General features: G+C 41.2%; 1 protein-coding gene and 1 long non-coding RNA gene across 18 annotated transcripts in view; one reads left to right on the top strand and one right to left on the bottom strand.

Moving 5' to 3' along the window:
* The window catches only part of LOC147302416 (muscleblind-like protein 2a), a 56,877-nt gene extending 50,261 nt beyond the window's left edge, over positions 1–6,616 (bottom strand). For 6 of the 17 annotated variants that reach the window (XM_086283651.1, XM_086283656.1, XM_086283652.1 and 3 more), the window contains exon 1: positions 2,943–3,292. The gene's annotated coding sequence lies outside the window, so the exon portion shown is untranslated. Of the gene's footprint in view, positions 1–2,515; positions 2,837–2,942; positions 3,294–6,331 lie in introns of those variants that run through there. The other 11 variants (XM_086283658.1, XM_086283657.1, XM_086283653.1 and 8 more) reach the window with 6 other exon arrangements.
* Positions 6,617–6,876: 260 nt separating this feature from the next.
* The window catches only part of LOC147302418 (uncharacterized), a 54,262-nt gene continuing 46,229 nt past the window's right edge, over positions 6,877–14,909 (top strand). The window contains exons 1-3 of the long non-coding RNA XR_015127213.1: positions 6,877–7,063; positions 9,874–9,953; positions 10,437–10,533. This is a non-coding gene — a long non-coding RNA (uncharacterized LOC147302418). The remainder of the gene's footprint in view (positions 7,064–9,873; positions 9,954–10,436; positions 10,534–14,909) is intronic.

The raw sequence follows: 14,909 nt of genomic DNA on the forward strand, positions 1-14,909 counted from the left end.
TTACACTGAGCTCTGTAGTCACGCTTTGAGGACAATGCCAATGATATGAAAGGACAGAAGGGCAGATGGTCAGCAGGTAGGAAGAGCCACACAGCATGTTCTGACTACTGCTTTTCTGCATAGGATCACTACTAAACACTAAATCCTTTTAATACCATTTCAAGGTAAAATTTGCATTAGAAATGAGCCTTTCTGCAGATCCTCATGGCTGAACCAGGCATTGCTTCTGCAGATCTGTGGCCTTTCTGGGGCAGAAAATTGCACCGCGGCTTTTGTTCTGCAGAAATGAAGCCTCTCTGTGAAGGACTAGTATAATAACGTGGCTCCAACAACACAGAAATATAGTCTATTTCAATGTTACTGTAATGAAATCGATTAGCCATTATTTTATAGCTGATGCTTGCTGGCTAAAGTCCACTGTCCTGTTTCAGAAAGGCAGCATTTTAAATGACACTCAAACTAATAAACTCATACACATGCACATTAGTGTATATGTTAGGAATTTTTTTGTTCTGTAATTTTTTGCTCTGTAATTTTTTTTGCGATGTTGAAAGAAGACTTTGTCTCCTCTTTGTCCTGTACAAACAGTGGTCAGACAGGGTGACCTGATAAAGCAGGATAGAGATGTAAAGTAAAGCACCACAGTACTAGACTTTATGGATTACTGATGCTTACCAAGGCCAGCTGGCTGAAGCATTATCTTGGTCAGTCTGGTTAGTTGAACGAGAGTCAGAGGGACTGGGGTGTCTCGAGTGAAAGTCATGGGCTTGACCTCTGATTACCACGTATGTAACCCATTATTCTGGTATCTGTGCACACCGGCTGTGCTGGGCAATTTATCTTTAACCGCATGTATTTGTTTAGGGGAGATGATAAGCTACCTGGTTCCTACTGGTCATAAGCTTTGTGGAAACGTTTTCCATGGCACCAGCAAGGTGTTGCTACCAAAATAAAGTCAAAATACAAATGGCTGTGACAGATGAGCGCATGAGCAGGGAGCCTGAGTGGCTGAATTTCCATTTATTACCATTTTGTGCTGGCAAACTGCAATTGTATGGCCATTTGCATGGCCAAGAGGAACAAGTGGTCAATGTTTTTCAAGGCTGTGTAGAGAGGGCCTCATTGTAGAGGGGAAATAGGAAAATGTTCAGTTTCCAGTGAGTAATGGAAAACGAGTGAGGCTTTTAGTTAAGGCTTTATCAGAATGTTCTCTATTCCTAAAAAACCAAACCGAGACGTCAAGTATGACATCACCATCATGTTCCTTTTTGCAAAATCTTCCTTTGCATCTTCCAGTGGGGATCAAGAGCAGGGCTAGACCTTGTAGCCTAATTCGTATTTAATACCCTGGAGGCTCTGATGCTTATGAAATTGTCTTTGGCATAAGCTATGGATCCTTCAGTTCAATATCATCAAATGCCATTAGCAATAAGGATGGGCTCAGCAGAGGCTATACCCGGACTAAGCTACTGTTCGGAGGCAACGCAAGAAGCATTTCACAGAGTCAGCACATAGGTGTGTCCCATATCATAATAGCCTTAGCTAAACCAGAATGACCTGAATAGCCCTGCTCGTGGTATGGGACTGGCCACTTGTTATCCGTGATCCTTTTCATAACTGGATGTATTTTCTATGTTTTTATAACCACTTAATTGAAAACAGGCAGGAGAAAGTTTCAGTAGATTTGATCGATCTTGACCCCTGCACTCAGTAAATGGATTTGTTTTCGTGTTGAAGTGAACCTGTCCTCTACCTAGTTAGCTACAAGGACTCAGGCAAGTCAACTAATTATAGTGCAGCTGGCAGCCGGAGATGAACACTGCTGTTGAGATAAATATGATGATTAACAGGACGTCCAGTCCCACTCCATTTAGTGAAACCAACACAAAGTGCACCTACTGCAAATGGAGCCAAGTTAAAATCTTACTTGAGCACTTGAAAACATAAGAGCTCAATGATTCAGCAAACTTGCCCTTGTATCACAGATCAGTTGAAAAAGCTCTGTTATGCAGAGGATGTCTGTAAAATCTACCAAGCACTAAATCCTTTTAATATTAGCTCGAGGTAGAATTTACATTAGTGTCAGAGAGCGGGGATTTCTAGCTGACAAAGTCTTGCAGTAAGGACATGTCTGAGATTAAGACCCCATTATTTTCTCATCAGGAAGGGCTGGACTGATGTTCCATTTTAGAAAACACCCACTTCCCCTTGATCTACAGCCAGACGCATGACACCACTCTAGCCTTTTCCATGCAGGCAGTAATGTCCACTGCTTGGCTGCCACCGGCCGAGCGTCTATTGCAAGGCTAAATGTAGACAGACAGCGGTAAGCTGAAGACACGTCAACCGTGCCCCATCTCACTCAGAGGTTAATTATGAACTGTGCCTTATTAGAACTGCGAACTTCCAGCTCATTTGAGCCATCGGCTATTTGTGTCCACAACACCGGCCTGTGCTCTTAACAAACAACCTTTGCCTTGGGAAATTTGCGCAAGAGTCACGAGGAAAAACTTACACAAAGTGAACAGCGACAGGACAGATGCCACACAACAGGAAAGTTTTTCTCGAGGCAGTGAAAAATATACAGCCCATGTGGCAAAAAAGGAGCTCTTGACATTTGTACTGAGGAAGGGGCAAGTCAACCGCTGTGATAATGCCTCTCCCGCAGGAGCTGAAAAAGAGAAAGTCCATTAACGGGGCTGGAAACTGCAATGAGGACAGTTGCTGCGTGGCTGCAAGCTCCCAGTGCTCCTACGCATTTATCCCACTCTGTCTGCATTTTCTTCCCTTTTCCTTGTTTTTAAGCATTACACTCTTTTCTCTCACACAGATAAAACATTCCCTCTGGTCCCTCCCCACCCAGACTGGTATGCAGCGCACTGCAGCAAAACTCCTGAAAAGAAAAAGGAAAAAAGCCAGCCAATCTGTTGGCTCTTTCCCACCTCCTTTCACCGGGGGTCCCGTAGCTCTGTGTCTGTCTGTCTGTCTGCTGTCCCAAACGCAGGACGCTCCCGGTGCTTCTGTGACGCGGAGCTACAGCGCAGCTCTCCCCTCAGCCTCAGCGACAGGAGTTAATGACCATGTGTTCTGCTGTCATTCCTCGCGAGCTCTTGACTGCTTCTGCCGGAGGTCCATGCCTAGACAGGGATTTTTCTATCAGTATCTCTCTCTCTCTCTCTTCCCCAAGCTGCCGAGCAAGCGAGCGAGGCAGGCAGGCAGGCAGGCGGGCAAGCAGGCAGGCAGGAAGCAAAGAGTGTCTACTCCAACTATCTGGCTGAAACACTTCCAGCCAACCCCTCCAACACCCCTAAAGCCAGCCCCTTCCTGCCCACCAGCCTGTGGCAAAGACCTGCCCCTTACCATGTTCAGCCAATGAAACAGCAGCTACTGCAAATCTGTGTCTCTCCATTGGAAGAGCACAGACTAAGTGATGGGGTGAAAACTGCTTTACAGTATAACAACCCCTGAATGCTGATCTGAAAAGGTATTTCCCCAATTTCACACCCTGCTTAACCAACTATCACAATATTTATTTCTTGTCTATTCTGGTGATAATATTCAAAATGAAATCATCATTAACTGAACTGCATTTAATAGAATATAGATAAATATACATGTTTGATGTAATTAAAGTGTAGCTGCAGATCCATGCTGAATATCACGTCCATCGCCATCATCACCCCAGGTAACAGGATCACTACATTTCTTCCCTCGCCCCCTCTCTCCTCTACCTCCCATCAGCATCTGTCCTCTGAACTCATTTGCGACATCAACCAGACAGTCAGACAACTCTCTCCTCTGCTCTTAATCACCTAATTCTATCCCCCGCCCCACCTTGTCTCTTTATCCCTACCTGCATGTTTTTCTACATTTCTATAAGCTATCTTTCAAGCTCTATTTCAATCCAATTCCTGAGTTCGCTGGACTGGAAAATTACACAGTAATGAACATTTCTGTTATTGTTATTGCATCAGAATTAGCTTCGAGAAAAGGGAAAGGGGAAAAATAACATGACGGCGGCTGGTATTGGAAGGTCCCTTCCACCCAGCTGATGACATGCTGGCTGGCATCATATGAGCCGTGAAACTGGAGCGTCACAGAACTGATGAGTCAGAGATCCAGCTTCATGACTTTTCGATCCAGATTCAATAGAACAGCTGTACTGTCTGTCTCTCTCTCTCTTTCGCTTGCCGTCCATCCGTCTCTCCCTCTCTCTCTCCCGCTCTCTCTCCCTCACATACAAAGGTTGTGGATGACGCGGCAGCCTGGGTGTTTCGTTGACATCAATGAGGATAAAAATGCTTTACAGTTCCACAAGAAACAAACCTATCAGCTGTGTGATTAGGCTTTGACAGTTGATGCTCCACAAGCGAAACATTTGTCAAAATGTTGTGAGAAGATAGAGGCTCGGGGTGATTAATCCCATTCGGCATGAAAAAGTGTCTACTTCAGCAAATGATGCCGAACACTGACGTCATCTTAGGGATCAGGGCACCTGTAGGTAAATGACACAGACAAGCGCTCTGCCGCTGCATGAGGCACGGGCTGGGAGGCGGGGCTATGTCATCCTTTGTTGAAAGAAAAAGTGCCACCTTACACCATCAGTGAAAGTAGTTTCACTACTACCGTGTACACAATACCAAGCGATCATTTTAATGATCCTAGACGGTGAACATTAGTTATGACCTGAATATTGAATGTAAAAAGCAAAAAGCAACTTCCACGGATGAATGAAGCTTATCAATCTCTAATTTGCCTGCAGCCAACTTCTCAATAACCCTCACTGAATAACTGTCAATAACTGCATAACAAGCCAAGCCACTGCTAATTTCCACTGGCAGACCTCAGATAGCCTACCTCCTAAATAGATTTGTCCGACAGGAAAACAAACAAAAGCCTGGCAGCCAAACAAGCCGAGCTACTTCCTTCCCGCATGGTATCCCCTCCCCTCTTATTATCCCTGTCCTGTTTGACCCCAAACAGCTTGGCTCACTCACACACAACCAGATTTAGGATTCTGCGGCCCAAAGCAGCTTCATATTCAAATATAATAGGGGAATAATCTGAAACAATGGCTAATAGAAAATGAAAACAGTGATGGGTTAAGACTGTGTTTGAAATACTCTCCCTCAGCACAGAACACTGTCTGTGCTTTTTCTGTTAGTTACATGCGACAGAGAGAGAAAGAGGGAAAAAAAGGGCTCAGAAATAGGGCAGTGAAGACAGATCAATGAAAAGGCAGCTGTCCTTTTCTATTATTAGCTGTAATCAAATATCAAGCAGGAAAGAGTTGTGCTTCCTTCCATTTGAAGCCCATTCTGATAAGTCTGTCAAATGCAGAGTCTGCATTAAAATATAGAAGAGCTTAATGGATGCAAGGGTCAACCAGGGCTTTTTTTAAAATAAAATACACACCAACAAAGCCATTCAAGTATATTTCATTCTCACTGAACTCATACTTTCTGGAAATTAATCTAACATTTGTTTTATCCTTTTCAACATTATTGAGCAAATGTTACATTCCTTATTATACAAAGCTCATTTTCCACCAATTACACTGTGCTGTTGAATGTCATGTCTTACTTGAGCTTTAATAACCACGACATATTCCATCCAAATGGCAAACCAAGGTCTGGTTTCCATATGAAAATAAAGACACTGGTGCAATGCTCTTCTGTGCTGCTGCTTTGCATGTTCACAGGGATTAATAATTGTAAATAACCGATCAGAAGGTATTAACCTTAAATGTGTAAAGGCTCTAATTTGAAAAAGCTGCAATGGCTAAAAGTTTGTCTCCACTCATGCCTCATCAGTCCTTTACTTTTCCTTTAAATCGAACAATCCATTAATCCAAGTAGCAGCTAATTTATCTCAAAATGCAGAAGTTCATTGAATACTGAAAAAAACGCACCGTTAATGACAGCTCAACAAACTCACCTGCAGAATTAATAATAAATGAGTTGTTATTAAATCTATTCCCAGTGGGCTTCGTTAGGTCATTTCCCACTTCATAATGCAACATAAAGCACTGGACTGAACACTTTTCGGATACACAGGGAGCACGAAGGTGCAGCATCTGTGGATTTGAGTTATATTATATTATATTTTACTTACGAGCTTTCAGCTGTTTTTATTAGCTATTTGGGCACAGATTGGCGGCTAGCCCTACAAAACAGCCTTCCGTGAATTATTTTTATGATGGTGGAGTAATATTAGCCACCTCTGCTGTTCCAAGAAGTCTCTACATTTACCATAACGCCACACCGTGTGAAGTAGCATCAGAGTCGAGGTGTGCTAACACTACCTGCTAAGCTAACTACCTGATGCTTACCTGATGACGAACCTGTCACATCCAGCTGCACTTCAGCCGCTACCAACGGTTTCTCGAGAGCGCTGTTTCGGTTGATATGGGACTCACGGTTCGGCACAGGACGGCAGAAACGTTCTTCGACTAACACTTGCCTCTATTTGCGTTCCGCAGCAAACTTTTTCGCTTTCAAAACAGATGTCAGTGAAAGTAAGCTATCAGTCGCTACACGCTAGCTCGCTAACTACTTTTAAGGCTAGGGCAGGAAGCAACAAGCGATTTTGACAGTTCGAGGAAATGTTGAGTGTGCTTCCCTCAGGGGGGGTTACTACTATGGTGTAAACGTTAATAGAGTATTTATTATCAAATGTTTGAGCCACTGTAGATGCTACTGAAAGAAAAACACTTTTCGGTTAGAGTGAAGTGTTACATGTATTCCGTTTTACCATTGAATTCTACTTCTATTCGATAGAGAAGATAGCCCGCTCACCCTAACAGTAAATATGGTACAATCCAGAGTGAGCAAGGGAAGGGGTGGGGGTGGCTGTTACCTAGGAAACAACAGTGAATCTCCCTCGGGTAAAAAATGTGGCCACTGATTTATGAACCAGTGCCTGTCTGTCTGTCAAAGTAGCCTCCAATCGACAGGATAAAAACATTGAAGGCATTTGATAAAGCATATTATCCTTCAAGATGCTCTGGTTAATCCAGATAAGTTCTAACACTTTTTGACTCCAATAACCAATCATTTCTCAGGTAAATATCATTTTTATTAATCGTATTTTAGGGGGTATTTGTGCAAGAGTGATTTCAGAAACATTAACCTTTCCTAAAGTAATATTTGGATTATAGATATATATGCTGCATGGTGGTGTATGAATTTGTTATAGGCTAATGTTGTTGATGTTTCAGATCAGCTGAGAGAAATTATCCTGCTAAAATGATCATAATTCAGCCCATCGTCACTGCTTCATGTGCAGCAGAGCCTGCGCATTTTGCAGCGTAATTGCATACAGCTGGCTGAATTTAGCACTTTGTGACACACAGGGACCCGTTGTCAGCAAGGAGCGCAACGAGTCAACAAGGAGCAAGTCACAAATATCCCCGGAATGAGCAGAGAGGCACAAATTTAGCCCCACTGACTGCTGCCCACGCCATGTGCTGCCTATTGAGCACATGAACAATGAACATAGCCAGATCGCAGACTGCCATGTCAGGGCCGAGGCCTGCTTCAGTGGAATGCTACTTTGGATAAAGGCATCCCAGTTTGTCAGGAGGCAGCAGCGTGATTAGATGAAGATTTTGTTGGTGGGCTGTGGTTTGATGACAACTGTAATAGTCAGAAACTCAAACAGTTGAGTGTTGAGTGTGTATAATTATGGGATCAAGTTAATATTTGTTATAATAATCTGACCAGGGTCAGACTGGTAACTGCACATACTTTTGGATTGGATTACCTCGTGTCAGATATTGGTCACACAGTTCAGCATGTGACATTTAATACCCATCACACTGCTGACATCTTCATATTTACAAAACATGATCTCAGAAGGGCAGCAGTAAAGGTCTCAAACAACACCAGGAGATTTCTCTTCTCCCTGCTCCTGTTCTTGTCAGCATTTTATCAAGAAAAAAAAAATCACCATGATCTTGCATGCTCATGTAGGATGTTATAACAAGCAGAAAAGTAAACTACATCAAATCACAGCACCACAATGGCGAGAATCTAATGATTATGAAAAACCGCTCACATAGGTCAAGCTCAACCCCATCACCCCCCTGAAGACCTAACATATCGATCCCAATGCAGAGGAGGCATTTGTAAAAAGAATTGAAGAAATCCTGCTGCCGGCATCCTTTTCTAAAAGTCCCTGAACGCCCACACTCTTCAAACACACTCATTGGGGCTCGCACTCATAAAAACGCACGAGTAAAAACAGAACAGGCGTCAAAAATATCAGTTTAACAAGACGCTTTCTTTATGTGACATGTTTGAAATGAAGTTGGAGGTTGAAAATGATGGAGGCGTAGCACTGATGCGCTTCAGTCATTTTCTCCTCCTGCGTTATCCAAGACAGAGTCATTTAAAGTCTGCACACTTGTATGAGCGTGAACAGCATTTTGGGTATAATTTGTGGGAAAAAAAGAAAAAAGAAGAAGAATCTGCTCGGGAAACAGGTGGCTCCTTGTCGCCGGAGACACGGATTCATCAGAATTCAAAATAAATTATTTTCCTATGAGTCATAAATAAGGAGATGAATGTGCTCATATGTATGCATTCAAGAACATAATGTATTTGAAATATACACGTATACACACACACGCACGCGAGCAAAATAAAAAACAAAACAAAAATGACCCAAAGCAGATGCCTGTGTGTGTGTGTGTGTGTGTGTGTGTGTGTGTGTGTGTGTGTGTGTGCTGGGCTCATTAATGGGTTTTGACTCTACATTTGTTGCAGTAGCAGTCTGTAGAGTGGACCTTGGGATCAACTGAGGAGGCGTCAGGCAGAAAAACAATCGCAGTATCTACAGGACGCCACTGATAGTTTCTCTCACACAGAGAATAAAGAGAACGCTGTAGAAAACAGTTTGCACCCGCAGACAGAAATCAGTAAACAGACACTCATACGGGGAGAATACATGCAACATACATGCACATCACCGCCGAAGCTCTTAAGTCTGAGGCACACATACACCTACACGCAGTGGGCAAAGCTCCACGTCAAGGACAGTATTGATCTTTTTAAATGAGAACGCACCTGATTATGAAAGCTTTTAACCCAAATGCCTAATGCAGCACAGGTTTAATGGAAAGAGCTTAAAGCGGATACAATACTCAGGAGAGAGGGCGCGTGCGTATGCGTGCGTGGTGAGCGTCCACGTGCACTCTCCACTGAGGTGCAGTCAATTTGATTGATTGTTGAGAGATCACCTAGGCATTTTACTCCCGCCATGACGAGGATTTTACTGATCAAAGAGGCTTAAGTAATGATGGATTGAAGATGGTCCCGCCGTCATTAAAAAAAAACAACACCAACAAAATAAAAAACCCTGATCCCAAAAGTAGTGCACAGCACACCAGGCAAGACTATTCAAAATGCTGAGAGGGAACCATTTCGAGGCAGGCTCATTTGTTCACTGAGAAATGACCACTTATGCATCATCATAAATCACCTGCTGCAGCTGTTTGTTCATATTGCTTCATCCATTCCTCCAGGATCCCTTTCAGTATAAAGGCAGATGCTGCATAATCCATAATGAATCAGATTTTATGAAATTCACAAGGAAGTGAAATGTTTGACTCATCAGTTTATTATGCACCAGATATTTACACCAGATTATGAAATGTATTTCCAGTAAACAGTGAAAGCTAACAAATGCATTGTTTGTTTTGTTGAACTTGAAAGTCAATATTTGGTATGACCACCTTTATTCTTCATCCTAGTTTGAACTCTTTCTTGTCATTGTTTTATTAAGTAGTCAGGAATAGTTCTCCAGGTTTCTTAAAGGACATTTAAAGCTCTTCTTTGGATGTTTCTGCTTTTTCTACTGTTCGCTGTCAAGACGATCCCACACTGCTTCAATAATGTTGATGTCCAGGCTCTGGGGAGGCTAATCCATCGATTGCGTGTTTTTCTATCCAGGTATGCTTTTACTGCATTGGCACTGCGTATGGACTCATAGTCATACTGAAAAATGAAGCAGTTGCTGACCAGATGCTTTCCCAAGGGGACTGCATGGTGGATCAAAATACTTGGTGGATCTTACCATACTTTTCTGATTTCATAATTCCTTGAATTTTGACAAGATCCTCAGCTACACTAGCTGAAATCAAGCCAGTACAGCTAACAGCAGGGAGGAAAGCTAACAAATGTATTGTTTGTTGAGGTTTTGTTGAACTTGAAAGCCAATATTTGCTTCCAGTGATGCTTCCAAACAGGAAGTCCAAGGTTTAGCAGTGCCCCAAACCGTGACAGAGACTGCACCAAGTTTTACACATGGCTGTAGACGCTCACTGTTATGCATCCTGGTCTCCTCCACTCATTTTTTTAATCCAGTTCTTGTGTAATTTTTAATGCCTCAGCCTTTTCTCCTGTTTCCCTTCCTTAAGGATGTCTTCTTCACAGGCATCCTTGGACTGAGACCATTTCTGATGAGGCTTCAGTTGATCAGCAGTAGATGATCAACTAAAGGGCCAGATGCATCTCTCAGCTCCTGTGTCAGGTTTGCTGACATTTTTCCTATTTATTAAGGACATACATTTTGGATACTACTGTAGATAGTTTTTTAGTCCACTTGTCCAGTTTCCTCAGATTTTTTAAAGGACACACTGCACACCATGCAGACATGTTTTTGACTGATAGCTCTTTGGGAATCACCTTGTTGGTGCAAAAATACTTTTTTGATCCTGACAAACTGTTATCTTTGCAATTGTTTGTAGAATCAATTCTATAGAAATGGGATAAATTGTGTTCCTCTGACAGGCCAAAAGATACAATTTAAAACCTATTCTTTGCTGTCTGCAATCTGCAGACACAACACTGTGTCATCATTTGAGTTGGTACCTTTTTTACGTTTGAATAGGGCAGTATTAACCCCTTGAGGGTGGCTCAAGAAATAGACAGAGAGGGTTTGGAAGCGTTAATGTAGCACAGAAGGCGCCATTCTTACTAAAACAAATCCTAAACTTTAAATGCTAAAACTGATGCTTCCAAACAGAAAGTCCAAAAACAAATGGGGGATGTCATGGTGGCTACTTCCATCTTTTATATACAGACCATTGTTGTTGGTGTTTTTCTGCTATTCATTTTATCTTAGCACAGTGGGGAAAGCACAGCCGATATCTTGGTTCCACTAAGTGTGCCACTAAGCAGTGTCATATTTTCACAGACCTGTCTTAAATTAAGTTCAGCCATCATTAACACACCCGAGCTTTCCTATTGTCACAAATCTGCAGTGAAAAGGACTGTTGATTGAAAGAGTGGCTCATATTTAAAACAGACGATTAGTGATCTGTTTGAATATATTGAATGAATTTTCGAATTTTTAAAAGAGACACCACAGAATCACACGAATAATGGGAGAAATTTAAGGTTGTATCCAATGGCTTCATCATTATTGAACCCAAAAGCATCACAATTTGCAGCAACTTTCCACCATAGCTGCCTTATATTTGAGGTGTTTTACAGTTGTAGGATCTCATCTCACGAGAGAGTAAATCCAATAACGAAGGGTGGCCTTTCAGAAAAGAAAACATACTGGCAGAGTAATTGTGAGAGATGAAAATCTTGGAAATGTCAGGAGAAATGGCATATTACCATGACAACCCAGCTATTGTCTCATCAAGGTTGCAGTGCGTGGAGTGTGGCAACAAAACGAGACCGTGACTGTTGTTCACCATCAGGAGTGATTGCAATAAATCGGCTGTTTTCTACGAGCCATTGTTCAACACTAAAATTGAATTGACTCATTCCCTGAAATTGCTCAGCCGAAAATCAATCTGGTATCATCAGCTTCCCCCCACTAGAGTCCAAAGTGCTTCCAAATACAGTAAAGGAATTTATATTATTCATGAGCTCAAGGTTCACACAAGGCCACCAGCGAGGCCCAGACTCCTTAATGGCTTAACCGCCCTTCATCACAGCCAAGCTGGCCCTGTCATCCTGATCTGGCAGTCACGTAGCCCAAAGGACTAAGGCTCCTCTGAAAAACACTGTTGAAAAAAACAACAACTAATTTTTCACATAAAATGTAAAAAAAAAACGTAAAAATACGGTTGTGTTTATAATTACAACCCACAATTTACTGTTAATTTTTAATTATATCAGTGTAATGGGGTTTTATGCATGTTTTATGCACGTTTATGCAAACGTGCATGTTTAGTAGATCTTTATTGTTAAAAAAGCTTTAGCACTATAAATTTTAACTGATTTAAAAAAAAGGTCCAGAAAATGTCATTGATAATACCACGACTGTCGTATGTGTTTAACATTTATTGTTCCAACTTCTTATATTTCTGAATACTATTATTTTTCTGTAATTTTTCTAATTTCAGTCAATAAATTTAAAAGATACATAACTACTCGAAAATTAGTCTGTGAAATTGCAGTAATTGTAGCAGTTTTTAATTACAATACTTTTTAGATTTATATAATATAATTAAAAAAAACTATTAACAAAAGAACCCAAACAATTAATTAACAATTAACAAACAATTAAAAGTACAAAAAATTTACTTATTTTCACTCATTGCATCAATGAAAAAAAAGATTAAATGTTATGTTTATTCTTGGTTAAAGTTTTCTTAAAATGTTATTTTACACTATAAATGTTAATTCGCAGTCTGTTTTTTGTATATTTATTGACATTTCCTGTATTTAACATATTATATTTAACATAACATATTATTATAACGTATTATAACAGGGAAATTCTGTAAAAAAAGATTCTCTTAAATCCCAGTATTTTTTACAGTGTATTTAAGAATAAATTAAAGATCACAGACAGAAGTCAGCTAATTATGTTCACACTGTGTTTCTCCCTTACGCAAGCACTCATAAACACCAAGGCAAATTGTGGAGGTAGTAATTAAGTATTTTGCTCTTTGATAAGCTGTAATGATGTAGGAATTTTTGTGAATGAAAAATGAATGGGTGCGTGGGGATGACCTGTTATTCCGCCTTCCAGTGTCTGTGTCAAGATCGGTTGATGTGACAGCAGGAAAAAATGTTTGCGTATATGTGTTCCCCTCAGTGTAAGAGACAATAATAATCTCAAGGCGACCCATCAAGGTGAAATATTGATGCGTCTGCTGCAAAGCTGCTGCAGGAGGTTACAGGGCCACCTCCATTGCCTCACTCCCACAGAAATGCTGACCTCCAAGATCGTGTAACAAACAGTAGATATCCCTACATGGCTTATGCTGGTTCTATCACTCGGACTGTGTAATAGGAATTTTCTATTTTTGCACTACAATTTTTATCAGTTTAAATATTACGCTATGATTTTCCGAATTATAGCGTGTTCGGGTGTTCTTCATTTATACTGTAAACAACATACAACTATCACTTGGCTTCATGATGCTGCTGCTCTAGAGTTCAACCTCCTTGACATAAGAAAAAAATTCCATTGAACTGTTTAGCCGTCAGCAACTGATTGCAAGTAATTACAGCAACCAACTGGGTACTTAAAGGCTGAGTGGGCAACACCCTTAACCTCTGGCCAACCACTTTTGATCATGAGACAATAGTACAGGTTACCGCGCACAATGGGAAGCAACTTGTCTTCAAATAATCCTGGTATGACTTGTACTGACTGCTATCACTCTCACACAGATTTGCAAACACAGGTTAAATTTTAAACATGTGAGTCTGCACTGATGAGCTCAACTCGGTTGAGTTGCCAGCTGGTTTTATTCTGGTTATATTCCTACATAAAGCAGGGTTGCTGGGTGCCTATGTCGTGGAAGAACTAAATTTAGGTTGGATTAGTTTTTGTAAATGTCTGTTTTAATGGGAATTTATGTGCACGTAGATAGCAACTGATTTGAAACACACATCAACGGATTTTGATTTATATTAATATAAAAGTGTTCATCACAAACAGATTGACTCCATTTAATCACAAACTATTAGCAGACTGACTTCACTTTAATGCTGTTAACTCCCATCTCAATGTATCAAGAACCTGGTCCCCATGTTGTAAACAGCTATTTCAAAGGCAACCACACTTTGCACATGGTCACAACAATGCTGGTTGTGCTGTCATGTCCAACCACTGTAGCATAAGTGAGAGGTCTCTGAAGAAGAAGGTTAGCTTGCGCAAAGCCAACTAGAAAGACTGGGAAAACATATGTAGATAACTAGACTGGACAACAGTTTGTTTGTTTTTCGCTAAATCAATCAAGTCTGAAGGAAAACCCTTTACCAGGATGGAAACAGCATTGATTACGCTTTGTTTGCGTGTTTGTCATACTGTGACCAAAACCTCTGGCCTATATTCCAATCCCACATTTCCAGAAAGGGAAAACTAGATGTGTTAAATGTAAGGATGATGTTGTTTGTAACACATTTAAACCACACATAAAATTCACAGATCTTTTCGACTGTTTTTTACTGCTATTTCTTCTCATTTGTTTTATTCACTCCCTATTTTTAAGCACTATTTCTCAGGAGCACCTCTACAGGTGGCATTTGCTCCTGAGGGCACCTGACCTGCAAAAGGCTTGCAGCGTCCTCTAGGCCTGTGGGCAGCCTAAGGCAAGAGAGTGGAGGAAAGAAGGCATAAAAGGACAATTAAGGGCTAAATATGCTGTATAACCTTCGCCTTCCTTTTCCCCGGGGCCCTGTCTCATTTTTCCTCTCCTCTCTCTCCCTCCCTGTTACCTTTTTCCTCATTTCGATCAGGCGCTCCACATCCCAACACACAATTCCCAAACCACCCACACAGACAGTTACACAGATAAAGCCATGCAAATCCACAACACGTCCTTTTACTGTAACAAGCGATAAAGTCTATGAAACAGAGCTTCATCTGAGTGACATAAAAGTCCAGTGTGACTGCTCATGCAGAGCTCGTATTACAAGTGAATGAATGAATAA

This window comes from Aulonocara sp. 'chitande type north' Nkhata Bay, linkage group LG23, assembly GCF_057382095.1.
Source record: "Aulonocara sp. 'chitande type north' Nkhata Bay isolate Kocher_YH1m ecotype deep benthic linkage group LG23, A_spYH_male_GT1.1, whole genome shotgun sequence".
NCBI lineage: Eukaryota > Metazoa > Chordata > Actinopteri > Cichliformes > Cichlidae > Aulonocara > Aulonocara sp. 'chitande type north' Nkhata Bay.